We start from the raw sequence: 7,166 nt of genomic DNA on the forward strand, positions 1-7,166 counted from the left end.
AGATTGAAATGGGGACCAAATCCTGTCCTGAAGAGTTTCTAAGGCAATTTGGAGGGGCTGGCAGGGAGTCTTCCTGGCCACGGGTTACCACAAGGACATTCCAGGCACCAGGACTGGGACCACTGGGTACAACAGGAGAATGACACAGGTCAGACTCAGAAAGAGTGGAAAGAAAAGGGAAGGCGGGAGTTAATAAAATTCACATGCTTCAAGTTGTCTGATCTTGTAAATGGGAGTCATTTTGCTTTACATTAAAATAAAAAACAACACCATAAATAGGGAATCCCCAAAAGAAGACATTTAAAGATATCTTAAACATATAAAAATGAAAACTTACTAGGATTCAAAAATGAAAATTAGAACAAGATACAAGAGCTCATAGCAGTAAGGATAAAAAAGAATATGTGTACCCCATCGGCAGCCTGCCTCCTAGCCACCTCTGACAAGATGCAAATTGATCCAGCATTAAAATGTGCACACTTGACCCCACGGGAGCCACTGCCAGGGACATGTTTAAGGTAAATCAGAGTTCCATGGGGCCAGCCAGTCTGAACCTGCTCCCCTTCCAAGTCTATATAGCACCAAAAAAGTACTCTCCTCCCCTAAATGCCACAAAGGTTAACAAGCTTGTACCTACTCAGTTTCTGAGGGTCAATCTCTTGTAGAGGAACCATGAACCCAACTTGAAGAAAGCATCTCCCAGCTCGGTGTTACTGGAAGCCACATACAGGTCAATGTTAGGAAACATACTCCCGAATTAAGCCCAAGATGCAAAGGTTGGTTCACTGGCGGTTAGACTGCTATGAAGCTCCCAAATGCCCTTCTTGGATTTTTTCCAGGACGTGATGTTATTGGTTTTGCTGACCTTGTTGGATCCCTTTTGGCTACAGGTTCTACAGTAATGAAGCTGGTGTATCCCTGTGTTTTCATGGGATTAGCTGCCTCGCTCTATTATCCACGACAAGCCATCGTATTTGTCCAGGTCAGTGGGGAGAAATTATGTGATTGGGATTTATGAGGATACATAGTTATAAAAGATTTGTGGAAAGGGAACTTGGAAAAGCCAGAAAATGAGAAAAATTCACCTAGAAATAAGTAGAAAATATCATGTGTGCCCATTTAAATCAGTTATAGGTAAAACTTTAGCAATTCTATACAGTATGTCAATATTTCTACAGAAAAAATGGCAGAGAAGTCAGTATTGAATATATTAAACTGTCTTTCTTCAGGAAAAATTATACTACACATCTTGGGTGATACCATCCTATAAGCAAACTAATCTGAAATCCTTTTACCTAGAGGTAATGTACAAGCCTTAGGATTCCTTATTCTTGTGATGCTATCTATATACATAATTAAAATTCAAATTTTAAAAAATGTGCATACCCTTCAATTTGATAATATTTTACATTTCCTTTCTCTTAAAGAAATTATTAAACAAATGTGTGTTATGTATGAGATTTTATTCCAGCATTGTCTATAATAACAGCAAAAATGACAAACAACTAGATGCTATTAAATTAACAAGTACATCTATATAATTGAACATTATGTAGCTATAAAAAGTACCATGGCAAATCTGTATTTTTTTTAACATTGAAAGATGTTAAGCTGTAGTAAAAGTGAAAAAAATCAGTTTACAAAATTATAAGATGATTTTATTTTTGTATTTGTATATTCCCATCCCCTCAAAATTTCTCATGTTGAAATCCTAACTTCCACTATAATGGTATCAAAAAGGTAGGGCCTTGGGAGGTGATGAAGTCTTGGGGTGGAGCCCTTGTGAATGGGATTAGTGCCCTTCCTTAAAGAGACACCTTGCGTCTTCCACCAGGAGAGGTTGCAGCAAGAAAACAGCAGTCTGGGAGGAAGCAGGCCCCTACCAGAGGGTGAATCTGCCAGCACCTTGATCTTCTGGACTTTCCAGTCTCCAGAACCGTGAGAAAAAAAATTCAGTTGCTTACAAGATATCCAATCTACTATTTTTGCTATTACTCCAAATGGAGTAAAGTATGTACATATCAATAAATACACAGACAAATTTTAAAAGTCTGGAAGAATAGCTCCCATGTATATTGATTATTTATGCATATTCTAATTTTTATGCAGTGAAATAAAATAAGCTTAGTATTCCATATGGGGTATAAGTGACTCATCAGCTGAGTCAACCGGGTAGCTGTCTCCCTCTGCACAGGGAATACCTAGCCATCCTGCCGTGGCCTGAGATCCAAATTACTGTCCTCATTTAAGACATGAGTGTAAGGCCACTAAGCAGAGAGACTCTTCCCAGAGCAGAGGACTGCAGACAAGGTATGTGGCCTTTTCCCCACTGCTCTTTCCTCTGAGAGCAGAAGAGGAAGAATTTGCTCCTTGGAATGGCAGGTTCGTTAGGACAAACATGGGGAATGTTGCCAGCAGGTCTGCTGTGGAATCAGGAATCACACACACAAGTGAGCAGTCTGGACAGCTGAGGTTCTACTCCACAAAGCATGTGTGGGCTGTGGAAGAGGAAGAAATGTAAGACTCTCTTCCCAAGTGGCCACCAAGTCAACACCTGCTTGTCATAACCAGTCGTTACAATGTCAGGCTTCCCCAAGTTCAGATAAAACTATCGGCTTTGGTATCAGCCAGCACCCAAGACAATTCCTCCCCACTCTAGGCACATCCCTAAGCAAAGTGATCCCAAAGAAACCAGCTCTAGGCACAAGCAACCCTTGGGCTTGGACTTGCCCAGGCTGCAAGAAAGCAGAGACCTCTCTGGACGACTGGAGAAGCAAACTGGATGAAGTTTAGAGCGAAAGTCAGGAGGACCATCCCTAGAGGTAGGTCCTTCTTCCTCTGAGGGTCCACCAGAAGTTTTTCCTCTGGGACTGATTCATTGACACTTCCAGCTTGGTACTATGGTCATTTCATGTATTTTCAGGCATTTCATATCTTACCTCACTTCTTAGGGCGGCTATGCCCTGAGGGAAGGGCCACCTCTTCAGTACCAAGCATGGTACCTTGTGCAATGAGACCAGTCCTCCAAAACATGGTTACTGAGAGCCCACTGGGCATGAGGAACTGCAATAGGCCTTGGAGAGTTAGGCAGACAGACCTCCCAACTCACTGAATATATGTTCTAGAACTGTGATCTTCAACCAGTGTGCTGTGAGATGATTTGGGGTGTGCTGCAAAAACTTTTAAAGATCATTAATTGAATTATTTCCAAAAGAAGTTCAAAGCACAGTAAGTATATTCCTTTTTTACTCTTTTTTTTTTTTGATCAACATAACTTAAGTGTGGCACAGAAGTTTATGAAGTTTATAGCTTCAAGTGTGTCATGAGATAAAAAAAGGTTAAAAAGCACTGTTCTAGAAGATGACCACCACACACGACAAAAATAAACAAGTGAAAGAATATGGCACTACATGCAAGCAATTCTGCTCGCCCTCAGACTCAGTGAGCCCACATGCAGAGACAGTCTGAGATGGGAGAAGTGAATCTGTGACTCCCTCCTAAGTGTCTCATCCTGCTAAACAGGATCCAGTTGTTAACGTATTTTCTCATAAAGCATCACTCTTAAATAAAGCCAACTGCTTCATCTGGTGTTTGACCAAAGGAAACAGTGATATGCTCCAACTTGGAGAAAAACTGATTCTATCAAACTCACTGAGTGATGGTATGTGGTTTTTCAACGTGGTGCCTCCCTGGGGAGTGTTCAAGGGTCATATTGATTACCTGCGATTTCCACAGGACGTGTGGACTGTAGAACCCAATCCCTGATAAAGTGGACTCACCTGAGTGTCATGCGGCCCATGGACTATCTGCTGACTCAGTCTACGGCATTCTCTAACTGTTACGGAGTCCCTCCTATGCATCAGCAACTACTCTACCTAAGGAAACTAGAGAGCTAATCCAAAGTATCCCTCTCAAAGAGTGAACGATACCTTATATTTGCACGATGTTTTATGTTTATAAAATACTGACCTTTTGTAATGCTAGTCGAGTTTTATCTGCCCAGCATCTCCCTTCTTTTTTCTGGGACTGCACCCCCGTCTTGGATCAGGCTGCTGCAGTAATACTGTAGACAGGGTAGCTTAAACAACCGATACTTCTCAATTCTGGAAGGTAGGAAGTCCTGGATCAAGGGAGATTTGGTCTTTGGAGGATCCTCTTTCTGACTGGTAGACAGCTTCTCACCATGTCTTCATATGGCCTTTCCTTGGTGTGTGTGAAGAAATATCTGTCTTCCTCTTCTTTAAAAGGCACTAATCCAAAAAACAAACAAAAAAAGGCTCAGCGCCTGTGGCTCAAGCAGCTAAGGCACCAGCCACATACACCTAAGGTGGTGGGTTCGAATCCCCAGCCCGGGCCCACCAAACAACAATGATGGCTGCAACCAAAAAATGGCCAGGCATTGTGGTGTGTGCCTGTAGTCCCAGCTACTTGGGAGGCTGAGGCAGGAGACTCGCTTGAGCCCAGGAGTTGGAGGTTGCTGTGAGCTGTGGGGCAATGGCACTCTACCCAGGGGGATAGCTTGAGGCTCCGTCTCAAAAATAAATAAATAAATAAATAAAAGGCACTAATCTGACTTTGGGGGTCCCACATTCATGCCCTCACCTAAATCTAATTATCATCCAAAGGCACTAACTCCTAATACCATCACATCAGGGGTTAGGGCTTTGACATATGAATTTGTGGGGACCAAAAACTTTCTACCCATGACAGCCCTTATACCCATACTTCTAGGAAATATTCTTTCTCATGTCACAATCCTGTGTTTTGAATAAGTGATACCATCATTTCTGCAGCTGCTGCTCCCCTTGTCATACTGAATTGACTGAGGGGGGCCACCAGACTCAAGTTGAGTCAATTGAGGTACCTAACCCCCATCCGTGTTAACTAATCAGTGGAGGAGTACCTGGCCCCAACCTAGGCCATCAAAATTCTTTCTAGGATTTGTCCAACTGGAACTAAAGGAAGAGACAAAGACACTTTGGGAGTGAAATTCTGTGACTTGAGGCATGTGGACCGTAGCTGGGCATGTTACCTGGGAGGAACGTGGCACTGGCACTCAGGAGGGAACAGAAATGGAGATGATGGAGACAGCACCAGCCAGTAGCAGCTGTTCCTGCCACCCCGTGACCACCTCATCCCTTCTGCTTCCCTGGCAGCAGGAGATTTCCTATAATTTGTTTTTTCCACTGAGCTGGCTCAAGGTGGCTTTCTGCCGCCTGCAAGCAAAGCACCCGAGGTACTCTATTTTGGACATCTTTTTGTTTGTTTCACACTTTGAGGAAGCTCAGAGTGTAAGTGAGCTGTCCACTACCTCACTGCTAGGAGAGGGAGCAGCGGGAGCTCAAATGCTTGTTCAGATCTTGGCCACACCCTCCCCATTTCACAGAGGCTTCCTGCCCTTCACCCGCTCCCTCTCACGTGGGTTTTCTGCATTCTCAGTGGTGTCTTTTTCACAGCCACTTCTTTGCAAGGCAGCACGTGTCATGCTGTGTTCCAATCCTCTGGTGACTCAGTGTCGTGTCAGAGACTCTCCTCTGAGAGCACACAGGCCCGTGGTGATCTGGCTTCTGCCCACCTCACCCACTCACCTGCTCCCTCTGGCCCACGGGTGCTCCCCGTGTAACTTGCTGCATGAGTCACACACTGCTCCCTCACCCGGGAACCTGTGTTTGCCCTCTTTGGAGGACTGGCACGTCCCCATGGTCCACCTACCACCCCGGGGAAAGCCACCACCTCCGCCTGTCTGTGGACCTTACTCTAATTGATTTACAATTCCCAAACTCTGCCTTCCGGAAAAGAGGGTTGTGGGGCAGGGACAGGAACTTTATCTATCTCTAACCCGCCCTCTGCAGGAATGCCTGCCGAGTGGCAGGGACTCAGCGTGCTGCTGAGGGGACCAGCAAGTGCTGAGGCGTGTGAAGGTCGGTACAGACGCCACCATTCCCATTAATGATCGTCATCGGTTTGGGAGTGGACTGATGTGATGCTTCGATAGCTGAACAGGCAAATCTGAAATACCTTTCCAGAGATTCATCTGCACTCTATGTACCCAATTAATGCCGAACCATTAGTCCTTTCGGAGGCTGCCAGGATCTATTAAGCCATTTAACTTATCCTCCCGCACTTCAGGATCGGTCCCAAGGGCATTTTTTTCAGGCCTGGACAGCCAAAGCATAAATGACTTAAGTGGCGAGCTTTCTGTCACTCCCCTGGGAACCTGTCCCGCGGCAGCAGGGCTGTAATGCATCTAGAGCACAGCGGAGCAGGAATGCTCCCATGGCTCCCACCAGGCTCAGCCTCAACCCTTGAGGACACACTGGTCTGGAGCCCTTGTTCAGGGCGGGCCTTCTGAGTAACTGCAACAGGAAACCACCCTCTGTGGGGTGATTGGAATGGTTGCAGGAAAGTCCCAGGCCTGAAGGCTGCCCCTCAGCAGTTCACTGCAGTGGCTGAAATCCCCTCAATTAATCACCTAATAAGTATTTATTGAGCACCTACTAGGTGCCACACACTAGTGGGTTCTGACGAGAATCACTATAGATTTGTTATTTTGAGGTAACTCAGGTTGTAAGCTGAGCTTTGAGTATAACACACTAAGCATTGCCAGTCATGAAATGCCATTCTTCCCGTCCTCCAGGGAGACTCCTAAGGAGGAGGGTGGCAGTATAGGTAAGGTCTTGGGAGGAAACAAGTTGCTGGGGAAAAGAAGAGGAGTCCCCCCGCCCCATGGAATATGTACACACCAACTCTACATGCAGAGGGTGGTCACTGTGGGTCAGGGCAGGGGCCACTTCCATTTCCCCAGCCGTGTGGAGTCAGTAAACCAGACATGAGCAGAGCGGGCAGGTCACATACACCTTGTTTATGGAATTAACCTGCATTCCAAAGCCTGGTCCCGCTTACAGTTCCATCAAGAAAGGCCCTGGATTTGCACATGGAGAGTGGAGGCGGGTCTAAGCTTCCTGGTTTTGATGTGTAGTTTAGCCTCCCCAAGCAAAACTCATTTAGCCAAGCTGACTCTAGGCTGCCACCGTGATGGTACCACAACAACTGGTGCTCCCACTTCTGTCGTATCTACTAGGTGCTGGGCTCTTTGTGGTCAGTTTCTCACAATACTGTCAAGGTTTAGAAGGTTATTTGCTCCACGTCACTTAGTCAACAGGTGA

At 45.5% G+C, this 7,166-nt stretch overlaps 1 pseudogene; it reads left to right on the forward strand.

The window, feature by feature from the left end:
* The first annotated feature begins 509 nt into the window (after positions 1-509).
* On the forward strand, positions 510-1,099 carry LOC100944458 (annotated as a pseudogene).
* The last annotated feature ends 6,067 nt before the right edge of the window (positions 1,100-7,166 follow it).

Source organism: Otolemur garnettii, unplaced genomic scaffold (assembly GCF_000181295.1).
Source record: "Otolemur garnettii isolate 467f Iridium unplaced genomic scaffold, OtoGar3 scaffold00163, whole genome shotgun sequence".
Classification (NCBI taxonomy): domain Eukaryota; kingdom Metazoa; phylum Chordata; class Mammalia; order Primates; family Galagidae; genus Otolemur; species Otolemur garnettii.